This window comes from Microtus oregoni, unplaced genomic scaffold, assembly GCF_018167655.1.
Source record: "Microtus oregoni isolate MIOR12 unplaced genomic scaffold, Mior012 000026F_ref0000081, whole genome shotgun sequence".
Lineage (NCBI taxonomy): Eukaryota > Metazoa > Chordata > Mammalia > Rodentia > Cricetidae > Microtus > Microtus oregoni.
Genome location: NW_024543085.1, coordinates 10,414,731 through 10,429,023, shown reverse-complemented (window position 1 = coordinate 10,429,023; position 14,293 = coordinate 10,414,731).

The window sequence follows — 14,293 nt, the reverse complement described above, 5'->3', positions numbered from 1 at the left end:
CTTCCCTTCCACTCCTCCACACACCCTGCCCCCCACCCCCTCCAGTTCTAAGAGAGGGCAAGGCACCCTGCCCTGTGGAAAGTCCAAGGCCCTCCCCGCTACATCCAGGCTTAGGAAGGTATGCATCCAAAGAGAATAAGATCCCAAAAAGCCAGTACATGCAGTAGAGACAAATCCCAGTGCCATTATCATTGGCTCCTCAGTCTTCCCTAATTGTCAACCACATTCAGAGGGTCCAGTTTGATCCCATGCCCATTCATTCCCAGTCCAGCTGGATTTGGTGAACTCCCATTAGATCAGGCACAATGTCTCAGTGGGTGAACCAACCCCTCATGGTCCTGACTTCCTTGCTCATAGTCTCCCTCCTTCCCTGCTTCAACTGGACCTTGGGAGCTCAGTCCAGTGCTCCAATGTGGGTCTCTGTCTCTGTCTCCATCTGTCACTGGACGAAGGTTCTATAGTGATATTCAAGAAAGTCATCAGTCTGACTATGGGACAAGGCCAGTTCAGGCACCCTCTCCTCCACTGCCCAGGGTCCTAGCTGGGGTCATTCCCGTGGACTTTTTCCTTTCTTATCTATAATATAACAATTCTAAAATACATACATAATCTAAGACCAAACAACAGTAATCTATAATCGTGTAAAAATCCACTCGTAAATGCATCATACATTTCTGGAAGGTCCATTATGGTTTAAGAATGAAGTTTTCTTACCCTGGTAGTAGATCCACAAAAGACTCAGGCTGTCAGAGTCCCCCTAATCCTAAAATGATAGCACATGATATGATAAATTCAATTAGCTTGCTGTGAGTAGGGCTCAGGATTTGAAAGATAAAAGGAGGGGACATTCCTTGAAATTTTTGTTTTCTATTATGTTAAAATGCCCTTTTTCCATTTTACTTTTTAAAGAAACTGCTAAAACAGAATAAAGAATAACCTAAATCAGTATTGCCCTACACTGTGCAACTGAATACTGAGTAAGGAGACTACCTCACAGCAATATTAATACACACAACATGCATACATGTAATAATAATTAATTAAATATAAGAACATTAAATTGAAAGAGAGCAAGGAGTGGTATACAGGAGGGCTTGCAAAGAGGAAAGGGAAGGAGAAAGTGATGTGATTATAATCTCAAAAACTAAAAAGAAAATTGTATATAAATCTATTTCAGAATTAGGTTATAGATTCATATGACGGCATTCCTTTTACTTCTGTGCACTTTTGTCTGGTTCTAGGAACTGCATCAGAAAATGAAGCTTCCTGCTCACTTTTATAAAAGTGAAAAGCAGCCATGATGATGAAAGAGTACTACTGTGTCTGGCTAAGGTGTAGATATCTGATGTCACTGCTGTTTTCCCACTGGAGACAAACTTAAGTGACGTCACTGGCATCTTCCCACCACAGAACACAAGCTCGTGTGACATTACTGGTGTCTTCCCTCCTCAGAACATACGCTTGAGTGACGTCACTGTTGTCTTCCCTACCCAGGAGACAAGCTTGAATGATGTCACTGGATCTTCCCTACCCAGGAGACAAGCATGAGTGACATCACTGGTGTCATCCCTCAACTGAGAAATCTAAAGATCTGGGTCCTCCAGATGTGATCCTAAAGCTACCTTCTTTGCTTAAACTTGTGAATACAGATGGTTAAAAAGTAAATAAAGAGAAAATCCAAGTTTGAAAACAGCATTAGTTCGCTGTTTTTAAAGGTTTATTTATTTTTTGTTTGTTTTGGGAAATTTTTTTAATCGGAGTCTAGAATACCAATAATTTACCAATCTTAGTTCTTAGCATAATGAATTCAATAATAAATCATCAAAAAGTTAAAATATGATATATTGAATAGCTGAGAATTCCAGATAAAACTAGCTTAGCATGGGTGGCTTGAAGAACAGAAACAGGTTTGGCCAGATGGCTCAGTGGGTAATGAAATAAGCTGCCAAGCCTGGTGTCTTGATTTCAATGCCCAGAACCCACATGGCAAAATGAAAGAACTGGTTCCTCCATGCTGTTTTCTGGCCTCTACACTTAAAATGTCACACACACACACACACACATGCTCACAAGTACTCTCTCTCTCTCTCTCTCTCTCTCTCTCACACACACACACACACACACACACACATTCATACACACACCTTCACAGGCACACACATTTACACACACACACAAATGGAAAAGAAGTGCTACTAAATTCAATTTACACTGAGGGCTTCATCCTGGCCTGCAGACATTTTCTCAGTGTCCTCTTTACATTGTCTTTCCTCTGTGCATAGTGCAAGAAGACATGGAGAGAGAAAGGAGGAGAGGAAGGCAGAAGGAGAAGGGAAGAGGGGGAGGGGACGACACACTAGAGCAATGAGCTGTGTTTCTTCATCTTTGAAGAACTTCAGTACAGTTGGATGAGAACTCTGCCATTATGGCCTGACATGACTTTCACTACCCACTTAAAGACGGCTCTCCAAATAGCCAGATTGGAAATTAAGGACGTCATCTTAATAATGATGGGGCAGGAGACTATTCAGTTGTAACACCAGGAATATATTGAAGTACACCAAATATTGATCAAACCTTTATTTAGGTCAAACTAGCAATAGTCTACATATTTCCTAAGTCTCAGTATTCTCATATTACTAGTATTTTATTTCTTCCTCTCAAGATGGAAATGCAAAGCTAGCCAGAAAATCAATGTTGAAACAAGAACCTGACTGATCCCATTTTAAAAGAATTTCTATCAATTGTAACACCAACATTTTATAAATTCTTGATGTTTTTAAAGCACAAAATTTTCATGCAAAGAGAAAGTTTTCCTTTTACTAAGGATGATAAACTAGCTAGTATTAGACTGAGATTCTTGAATCCATTAGTATTCCAAGATGAAACTTAAAATTGTGGGTAAAAATTTACATAACAATGTGTAAATTAAAACGAAAGTTGAACCTGCATATATTTAAGGAAATTGCTGGTAATTTAACTGTCTGCTCACATACAAATCAACAATTCTCAGGGGAAAAAATAGTCAAAAATTTAGATTCTCAACAATGCATCATTCAAAATATCTACTATGCAATTTAAAAAGTACTAGAAATGCCAAGAAACAAAAACATATAACCCCTAGTCAAAAGATAAAGGTGCCAATGAAAGATCCCAAGCTGGCCTAGATGATAAAAATTATCAGGCAAGTACTTTAAAAGAGATAATGATACAGGTTGGTGTCCATGATCAAAGGCGATCAAAATGAGTGAATAAGTGCACAAACCTCAGAAGAAAAGTGAAATTATATAGAATAACAAAGTAGAAACTGTAGATCTAAAAAGTGCTATGGGCATTATGAAAGGGTATTTCCAATTCATTTGTAATCAGGAAAATACGAGACAGAGACACTGTGGAAGACACGCCCTTAGAATCCCTTCAAGTTCCAAGTTCTAATATTGAATGGAGGAGGAGATGCAGGGCCACAGGTGCTGTCCTAAGTTACCAGGACATGTGTGAAATGGTAGTAAGGCAGCTGCAGTGGGATTGGAAGTTTAAGTCTTTATCAAGTAAAATATGAATCTGTTCTAGGACTGACTTCTCTAAGGATATTTTCAAGAAAAGTGAACATGTAAGTCCACACTCGTATTTGCACACAAATGTTAAAGCCAAATGAATCAAATGCCTATCAATGTGGCATTTATCGACTGAGATCTCCTTATGGAATGAAATGCTGCCCAACCATACAGAAAGAAGATGTAGCACTGTATTGCATGATAACTAATGAAAATATGTTTTCTGAAAGAAGCCAGACGCCACACATACGCACACGCACACAGACTAGGGCTTGTTTAATAGGTAAGTTATTGCTATACGCATTCAATTAGAATGTTTACTATGTAAAGAGTAAAGATTGGCAAAAAGGGGACTATGTAACTTTAAGGAGTGATGAAATGTTCCATATTTTATTTAAATTAATGTTCAAATGTCTGTATTCATCCATTGCTGTTAAAAAGTTCTATTTATATTTTATCATGAGAAAACGTGTAGGAATAAATATGAATTATATTCACATAGAATTTAAGTTATCTAGGAGCATTAGAGAATATATGCTCATTCTGTATGAAAAGCCATTACTATATATAGTTCTCCATGCAATCAGATGCCATAATACCAAATGCTAAAAATAGAAAGCAATGAGAATACAAAAGGAACAAGGAATTTTTCAGTCTTACAGTATATCACTTACTTTGAAAAGGGGAAACTACAAGGATACTTTCTGTTCCTTCTTAATTTTCTTTTTTGCCTTCAATTTTCAAGTTTGTGTTTTAAGTGGAAGAGAACTCTAACTGGTCCCCTCCTTCAAATGATTTTGGATCAAGTGGATTCTAGCAAGAATAAGAATATTGCTATAACATAAGAGTTCACATTTCAGGTTCGGCTCTGCCTACTGTACGGCAATTAAAAACAAGCTGTGCGTTTCAAAAGATAACTCACATTAAAATTTCATGGTTAAAAATAAGTAAGTCATTAAAGATATTCTCACCTCTCGCTATATATTAGAATCACCAAAAGTGCTTTTAAAATATTGTAGATTAGTGTTTAAGCCTGAACTTTGAAAGTTATTAACCTTATTGAACTACAAATTTCCTGAAAGATAATTTGGTTCACTTTTTATATGTTTGACTATTAATTAAAAATACGATGGATAAATGAATAAGTATGGGATAAACTGTGATAAACTAATTATACATGTAGGTTTTATATATAGTGGCCGACTTTCTCTATTAGATTGTATTTATTGTTTTCGTCCATGGCGTGTGTGCGGAGGTCAGAGAACTTTCAGTAGTCTGTTCTATCTTTCCACTATATGGGCTCTGGGTATGAAACCCAGTTCATCAGGATTGACAGCAAATATCTTTACCCACTGAGATACCTTGACAACCCTCCAAAATTCTTGCAGATGTGGAAAACAGTGGTAACAAACACTTATTTTAGAGAAGTGTTTGATAATTTGCACTCAATTGGACTGAAACTTGTTTTTCCATCTTTATGTAGCCCTCCTATGGTTCAGATCCTGCAATCAGAGGATGGCACACACATGTGACTTCCTAGTGGCGCTGTATTTGAAACAATTTTGTGTTCTAGGGTATTAGAATACAATCTACTAGCAAGTATTGAATATTTGTTTATTAAAAGACAAATATTTTTCATTCCTCAACATTTAGTAAACACTCATTGTGTGTCATACAAGTATATACCAGGATATACTGCTGCAAAAATAAAGAAACAAAACATCCTTAAGTCTCTACTCTCTGGTGAAGGATATGGATAACAGGTGACGGAACGAGAGTCAACTATATAATAATTGCTATGAGGAAATGATTGTCCTACGAATGGGGACTTTTAGGGTTTTTTTTTTTTTGATGTCACTGCTTTATATAATGTGACTACAAAATTCCCCAGCAGGGAGGAAGGATTTACACTGAGATATTAACAATGAAAAAAAAAAGCTAAGATAAAAGTGCTAATTGTGGAGAACTCCAAGCAGAAAAAAAAAAAAAAGTAATGTATTCAAAATACTTACGGTGAAAAAGAACTTAGTGTTTACGGACCTGAGGAAAAAATTCAATGACTGGATAATAAATGGAAAAAAAACTTGAAGGTAGAATCATAGGTAGGATTATAAAGTCCACAGCTTGGAAAGCAGAATAAGTGGCTAGAGTATTTTACACATACATACACTCATAATTAGAAAGAAGAGAGTTTGTACTATTTGGAATGCAATTTTAATGGATTTAATGGATTTGAGCGGGAGGATGGCATGATGCATTTGGTATTTTAAAAAGGTTATTCCATTTCTGAATAGACTAGGGAACCAAGCAGAGGTCTGGGGCCTAGTAAAGGCACGTTCACAGTTTAGGAGATAGACAGACACTGATGGTGGGCAGTGCTTTGAAGCAGAGGTTGTGAACACGGGGTAGGGAAGAGCTTACAGCATAGGTGAAGAGGCTTTGCTGAGGTACCATGTGTGAAGGAAAAGAAGTCAGGATTGACCAAAGTCTTCTACTGTACAAGATAGAAAGACTGAGGAAATAGCTGTATGGATGCGAAAAATAGATCAGTTTCAATATGTATAGCTGAGGAGAGAAGGATCCTGGAAAGAAAGAGAAGTGAGAAAATACTGAAATGGGACCCAAAAGTAAATAGTCACAGAGCACAGCAAAGTGAAAGTTGCTAGTCATTTTGGCTAAGCAATCCCAGTAGAGTTTGGGGACTAAAACTCAGACCGAAAAAACTGATCCTTGAAGGGAAAATGAGGCTGCTGAGGAAACAGTAGCAAACAAGTCTTTTAGGTTTTGTTTTGAAGAGAAGCAGAAAATGAAATAAGATATGGAGGAGATCTTGGGTCAAGAGGAGACCTTGAAACACAGCTGTAGTTTGGTGGAGGTACTCTGCTGTAATCAAGAGACTGATAGTCCAGGAAGTGAAGGTATAATAACAAAAGAGTCAGAAAGCAGCCTGATAAATGAGGATATTCTCAAAAGATTGAAAGCCAGTATAAGGCAAACTAGAGATGGAGAGGAGAGAACACAGCAGGGGTGGAAATACAATCACAGGTATATGAAGCAGCAGCCAGAAAGTCCAAGAGGAATGACGAATCATTTTCTGAGGAAGAAGCATCCTAGAAAATAAACGGCAAAAGACACAGGGAGACTCCAGTTTTAGTGTTTCTGAAAGAGCATGTGATAGAGGTTAAGAAACCATTGCAGCAGTCAAAATAATGATCATGTCACCAGAGTACTGACACAACGAATGAGTTATGTGATAATGCAGAAACAAATTCATCATCTTAGGAAGGGAAGCTTTCAGTCTCCTGTCCATTTTCCTTTTGTTCTGTCCTTTTCTCCCATCGTCTGTTCCATCCCTTTCCAGTCTTTGGCCCAGACACAATAAAGGCTCTTAACAGATTGCCAGTGTGGAAAGAAGTCCCCAGCGAAAGTGAAAGAGAGAGAGTGGGGGCAGCAGTTGTGTTAAATATTTAGCAAGACTAAATGACTAAAATGAATGCTGGGTGAGAGAAGGCAGAGTCAACGAGATGCCATGTAGCTGCCAGAGGAGAAAGCTACAAGTCTTCAATTGGAACCTTGCCAAAAGGCCATCAGCCTTGTAGTAAAATATAAAATAATAGAATTGGGTAATTTAAGATATAAGAAGCAGTGTTTTAATTAAAACAGTTTGTGTAATTATTTTGGGTCTGAGCAGCCCAGAACGAACAAGCAGCCTTCAACAACACATCATTGCTCACCTTTCTCAGAACACTGTAAGAAGAATGCCTGGGTTAGAAGTCAGGTCACATTGGAAGTTGAGAAGTAACTGGGAGAGAAGGGGAAGCAGAGCCTAGGGCATGCTCTTTGCAAAAACTGTGCACTAACTCAAATATCTGTCAATCAGTTTATAATGATTTGTTCTTTTCAAATCTATTTCTATCTCTGTATTGATAGGAATAAAGTAGATCAATGGTAAAGCTCCAATTAAACCACAGACTACTGACTCACAAATTTCCAGAGTTCACCTTATGTTTAGGCAAATTAATTTTGTGGCCTTTTACAAAAAGTATATTCAATGGTGTAATTTCTCACCTTTGTTTCTACTGGTTTCTGTGTCTCTAACGATTTCTCCCACTACCATTCCTTTTTCCTCCATCTCAACTCTCAGACACATGACCTTTTTGCCAATCTCATTAAAGCCTGTGCTCATTTTCTCAAGTTTCCTATCAATCGGGGTAATTGCTTCCTACACAAAACTCAGTCTTCCATTACCTAGCTCATTACCTTAAGTTAAAAGTTCAGACACTTTCTCAAACTGAAATCACTGCAGTGTCCTGGAAAGAAACTACCTTTTGAAGATGCAAGTCTATCTGTAAACTAAGCATTTTTAAATTGGATTTGCTGATGGACAAACCCAACGTTGTCTGATCTGGTTCCTATTTGTACCCTTTTTCCTCCCCCACTACAGGGGCACATTTCCTACTTCTTAAGTCATAACAGTGGCTGTTAAGCATGGGTTTTATTGAGGACAAGATCAGCGAATGTTCTGGTTACAGTTCTACCTGTAATAATGCTCTTTAGAAAAGGAATTCTATTAAGATTCCTAGAGTTCTCTTTTCAGAAAAGACAATTATCTCAACAAACATTTCTACTCATTGCCCATGCTAACTCATCTTATCTTTCAGTTTTATAGGCTGATCTCACTGATTTTAAACATCCTTAAAAGTTTTTATTTCTTTTATTAAGTGAAAAAGTCCAAGAGTCATAAAGTTTTTTGGGGAAAAATTAAAGATGTAATAAAAGAAGTGCTCAGAATCCATTGTGCTTAACAATTAAGTTAAATTTTTCTTTGGTAACCCAGATAAACATTTTCTCTAATAGTCTACTTAAGCTCAAGAAGTACATCACTTTAAGTGGAAAACATCTAAAAAGAACTAAGGCTGGGCACGGTAGCACGTACTTGTAATCTCAGCACCTGGGGCCACAGGCAGGAGCAGTACTGCAAGTTCAAGGCCAGACCATTCTACATAGCAAGATACATGTCAGCCAAAGATATATAACAATGTCATATACCCCCCACATGCAAAAAAATTAATAAAAATATAAATTAAATCAATAAACAAACGAACCCCAAATGCATAACCGATTTCTCGGGCCAATGTGACTATTTTTTATGACTGTATGCAAGAATTCATTCTATAACCTAGATACAAGTACTTGTAAGGTATAAATCATTTTCTCTCACTCAGTGCCTCACCAATTTGCTCCCTTTTATGAATTTTACATACATTATATTCAGAAGTACTAGTCACATGACAGTAAGGTACTAAGATTTTCTTCTTAATTTTTTTGTAATTTGAGGTTTTGTACGCGAACCTGTGCTTTGTTGTGAATACTTTCTCTTTCATACATGGGGTACGAATTGAAGTATTTTTTCAAATGGTTGTCCATCTAGCTTGTCTTAGCTTTTTTCAAAATAGAAAATTTTACATTTTAGTGGGAAATCCAGGAATTTATCTGTGTATACCCATTGTTCCCGAACTTTCTCTCCTGTTCTATTGATCTATTTGCTTACATTTGTGCCAATGCCACACTTCCCTAATTAATTAGTTAATTAATTAATCAATGTGCTTGTGTACTAAATATTTAAATGTTCTGCTTTGTTCTGCTTTGCCAAAACCGTTTTGGACTTTCTATTGTGTTTGTATTTGAGCTTTTGAATAAACAGGTGCTTGTAACTGATGAACCATCTATTAAGCCTAACCTAACTAGCTTATTTTTTTTTAAAAAAAAATAGGATTTCCTGAATCTTTACATAGATTGTAAGGAACTGAAAATGTTAACATTGGGGATTCTGACCATGATTAAATACATTTTTATTGACTAAAATATATTTGTTGGGAGTTTGATTTTGAAATCAAGAATTTTATGGAACCACTAAGTTGGAAATATCCTGTTTCCTGGCATAGTAAATTAAATTCTAATTATTTTACAAGAAAAAATTTAACAATAGCAGCCAAGTGTAAGAAAAGCATGGGGATTAAATTTGACATATGAAACCTTGCAATTTCTGAGGTAGTATGAGATTTGGGGAACAAATTTTACTCTAAGCATAAGACAGAAATGCTTCAGTGGCAAACACTAAGTTCTAAAAGTAAATTGATACATGCTTAATAAGGGAAAGTATAAATTAGCTTCCTGCAGCCAGGAAAATTTTAGTTTCTCAGGCTCCTTGAGACATTTGTTTCTATCCATTTTTAACTATTAGAACATTTTGACTTTTCAATGCAATCACAGCCAAAGGTCACTTCTTAACCACACATATTTGCATCAGCTGATAAAACCCAGCAGACAACAATCCCCCTGGAGTTACAGGAAAAGCTTCAAGTTCACATGATTTTCTTCCCTGGACCCCTCTATACAAGAAGAAGAATTCTCCACTAGACCTCTCTATACAAGACGTAGAATTTGTTCTATTTCATATTTTGAAATGTCATTTACTACAATATGTTAAGTAGCTCCACATATCCCAAAGAATCAAGGAGGCAAATCTAGACTGTCTCCCCAGGCCCCCATCTTCAATGAGCATTTAAGAGACACAGCAACGACTTGGGGAATGCCTGGCTGCCTCTGTTTGGCTTATAGAGGGCATGTCAAGTAGTGAGAGACAGAACTCCATCACTGCAACCCAAGAGACTTACCCTTTCACAGTCTTCCTCAACAAACCAAACTAGTCACTCGACTTTCTGCTCTTTTGTGTTCCATTCCTCCAAACAGGTTTTTTTTTCAAGAGGGTTTATAAGAACAGTGGAGGCTTCTTACAGTGTTCCCTATGTTGAAAGTTCCCCCAAAATAAAGATGTTTCCCAAAAGGAACTGAGCAGCAGGGATACAACATTCCTCAAGAAATAGTCTAGGTCAATGTCAGCCACAGAATCATTGTAGAATGGGAGCTAAAAGAGATCTTTCAAATTTTATTTGGAAGTGTATTCTAAACTTTATTACTCATTAGGAGGACATAAAAATTAATATAGTCTTCTCTACAGTATTAAAAATAAAAACTACATTGAAAATTTATCGATGCCTTTCACTTAGTCAAGTTAAGAACTGTTTAGAAGAAAGTTTCGCTTCATTACACATGCATGGAGATTGTACGTACATGTACCATGCTTTTAAATGCCCTGGGTCCCAAAGTAAAATGCATTTGTTTCTTGACTCATGATGAAAATAATAGTAAAGATGTAAATTGTAAATATGTAAACTATTCAAATATAGACTCTTCACTTGACATTTAATAGAGGGGGAAAAAAGTAAAGTATAATGGAAAGGGGTTAAAACACAATAAATGTATGTCTTTCTCACACACATTCAGCTCCTGGTCTCATGGAGTGTTTGAAAGTTGTGGGTTTTCTCACATTAGACAAATGGTCTACTGCTGTACTATAGACAGCTCCTTTAATATTTCATCTTTTTAGTTTGAGACAGAGTGTTACTAAGTTTCTCAGGTTATCTCTGAGTTCACTCTGTAGGCCTTGAATTTGTGAGTCTTCTGCTTCAGCCTCCTGCATAGCTGAATTTCCAGGCATGTACCACCAGGCCTAGTATTGATCCCTCAGTCTTTTCCTTCATTTTATGGGCATAAGCTATTGCTATTTTTCTATGTAGACCTATTTCTATATTATTTCAATGTGATTATTGAATGTATTTAATGAATTAGTATGTCACAAAGTGTTATAAACTTAATAGCAGCACACAGAATGAGGTATTATTAGATATCACCTGTACTTAAAGCTAGTCTTAATACTGTTTGGTATGTGAACCCTGGAGAAACAAGAAGTCTGTGTTATTTTGTTTTGGTATCTTGTAGACTACAGCGATTTTGAGCCTATATTAAGAACTGAAGAAGTGAGTCTGGAGATAAGACTCAGTAGTTAGGAGACTATTGCTCTTCCAAAGGACCCAAGTTCAGTTCCTAGCCACCACGTCAGTGGATTACAACTTCAGCTCTGGGAGATCGAAGACCTCTGGCCTCTATACATACCCATAATTTAAAATAATAAAAAAAAGATTCTTTACAATATAAATTGCAAAAGAGGTAATTGAATAAATTATAAACATAATGATTAAAGAAAATATTCATATTTCAATAGGACTTTAAAGTTGTAATCTGCCTTACTAAATAAAAATCTAACAGTTTTTTCTTTGCCTGAATGTGCTTTCATTTTGTTTGTTTCTATCAAAGTATAAAGTTTAAAAAAAAACACTAAGTGTATTTTTTCCAAAGAAAGCTTCTATAAGTTGAAATAAAATACAAAATTTTAGTTTTTCTATCCCGACTAATGATGCTTCTACAATGTAAAATTAAACAAAAAATGTATACGTATTGGTATTTTGCATGAAGGGTTAACAACTTTCCAAATAATAGGTAGTTATTTCCAAGAGGAAATAAATTTTACATTTCTGGTGTTGTGTGACAGACTTTTCCTGGGGAGATACAACAGACATGTGGCTCACCCCAATTAGGAAACTGATGACAAATACCAATGTGTGGATACCATCTATGCTGGCTAGTTTTATGTCAACTTGACACAAGCTAGAGTCACTTGAGAAGAGAAAACCTCAATTGAGAAAAAGAAAGTGGGGCTGTAGCCAACCCTGTCAGGCATTTTTAGTAAGTGGAGGAGGAGGACGGAGCCCTTTGTGGGTGGGGCCATCCCTGGGCCATTGGTCCTTGGTTCTATAAGAAAGTAGACTGAGAAGGCAATGAGGAGCGAACCAGTAAGAAGCACCTCTCAATAGACTCTGCATCATCTCCTGACTCCAGGTTCTAATCTAGCTTTCAGTGATAGTGTTTCATAACAGCAAAAGTAACCCTAACGATAACCACCGGAGTCCAGTTGGGTAAAGCAGCGAATTTTATTGGGGTTACTTATAGGAGCAGAAATGACTAAAAAATAGTTGTATCACCAAAGCACACCTCAGTCTGGGTGAAAGTTCACAAAATCTGGAAACCTAGAATACATAGCTACCTGCCTATAACAGGCTTTCTTTGGGGCCACCAACCAGCTCCCAAATCATGACATGGAGACTTATGATTAGTTATAAATGCTTAGCCTTATCTTATGCTCGTTCCTAGCTAGCTCTTATAACTTAATTTAACCTGTTCCTCTTTATCTAGATTTTGTCTCAGGGCATTTTCCCTTTCTTTCATTCTGTATATCCTACTCCATGTCTGTCTGACTGGCAGCTTCCTGGCTAGCCTCAATCTCCATCTCTTGTTCTCCTCATTCTCCCCAGCCTAGATTCCTTCTCCTACTTAATCTCTCTCTGCCTGCCATTCCCACCTATATCTCTACTGCCTAGTTATTGGCCATTCAGCATTTTATTAGACCAATCAGGTGCCTTGGGCAGGCAAAGAGAAACAGCAACACATCTTTACACAATTAAACAAATACTGCATAAACAAATGTAACACATCTTTACATCATTAAACAAATGCAATATAAACAAGTGTAGCACAGCTCTACTTAAAGTAATAGTCCGCAACATAAGTTCACAGCTCAACAGATTGAAAACTATCCTTTTCATGTAGCATCGTTGGCTTGTGTGTCTTTCAGGGATTGAGCTTTTTCTTCTCGTGGGCAGTTCTGCTGTCAATTCGCTCAGGTGACTGAACTTGCCTGAAAGAAACTCTCAGCAGTCATGACTGTTTACTTTTTGGGAAGGAGGGAACCTCATGAATCTGGTTATTTTCAGGGAGTTCCTGAAGCTATCTTGAGTTGTTTCCTCCCTGTCTTAAAGGCTTCCCTGTAGGATGGAGTATATAACTTTCTGATGGATCTGTTGTTTCATCGTTTCACCTTCTTATAACATTGTATCATAAAATACCTTATTGTTTTACTTTTCTTTTATATCTATGTCTTAATATATTTCCGTCAGAAATGGAAGGACTTTTAACCTTAGAGGAAATTGCCACACATCTAGTCTTCCTTTTAATTGTATTTCCTAAAGTCACAAGCTGAAGTTTTTTCTGACTTGGAATATAATAATAGGTCTAGTATCAGTAATGAGGAGGTTGATCAAATCTTTTTGCAGTATTTTTGCATGAGTTATACATATAAATTTAACATAGGGATTTTATTGTCTAATATTAAAATATGTTTTTAAAATTTGGCAATAAAGAAGGCCAAAATGAAGTGGATAGCACCACCAGAATCAAAGAAAAATAAAATATAAATGGTCTAAGTCATTCAGAGTTTCCTAGTTTCCATTAGTAGTTCTCTGTTTCACAAGGATACTCAATAAAGGCAGAATGAAAGGGACTAGACCCTGACAAGACACCCGGAACCTGTGATGTGGACTTCTAAAGTTTGCTTTCAACACTGAGTATATTATTACTATTATTATTATTATTATTATAGTTTCCACATTGTTATACTCTCTTCATCACAATAGTATTTTGTTTTTCTTATCAACAAAAAGGACAAGGCATTTCCTTACTGCTATATGAGATGATTTTTTTTCAACAGGTGAACCTTGCAATAACAGGCCTAGAAGAGAGTGTAGAAAATGGTCAGATAAGGCAAGAAGTGAAGATGAGAAATTAGTGACCAGGGTTGAGTACAGTGTTAAGAAATGGCACTTTTCCAAGACTGCTTTGTCTTTCTCAGTGTATAGTGTTTAATGCCAACAACTTTTATCTCTGGAAGACATCCAAATTAATAGTGGAAGAAGTTTTAAAATAATACATTTCTCATAAATTAA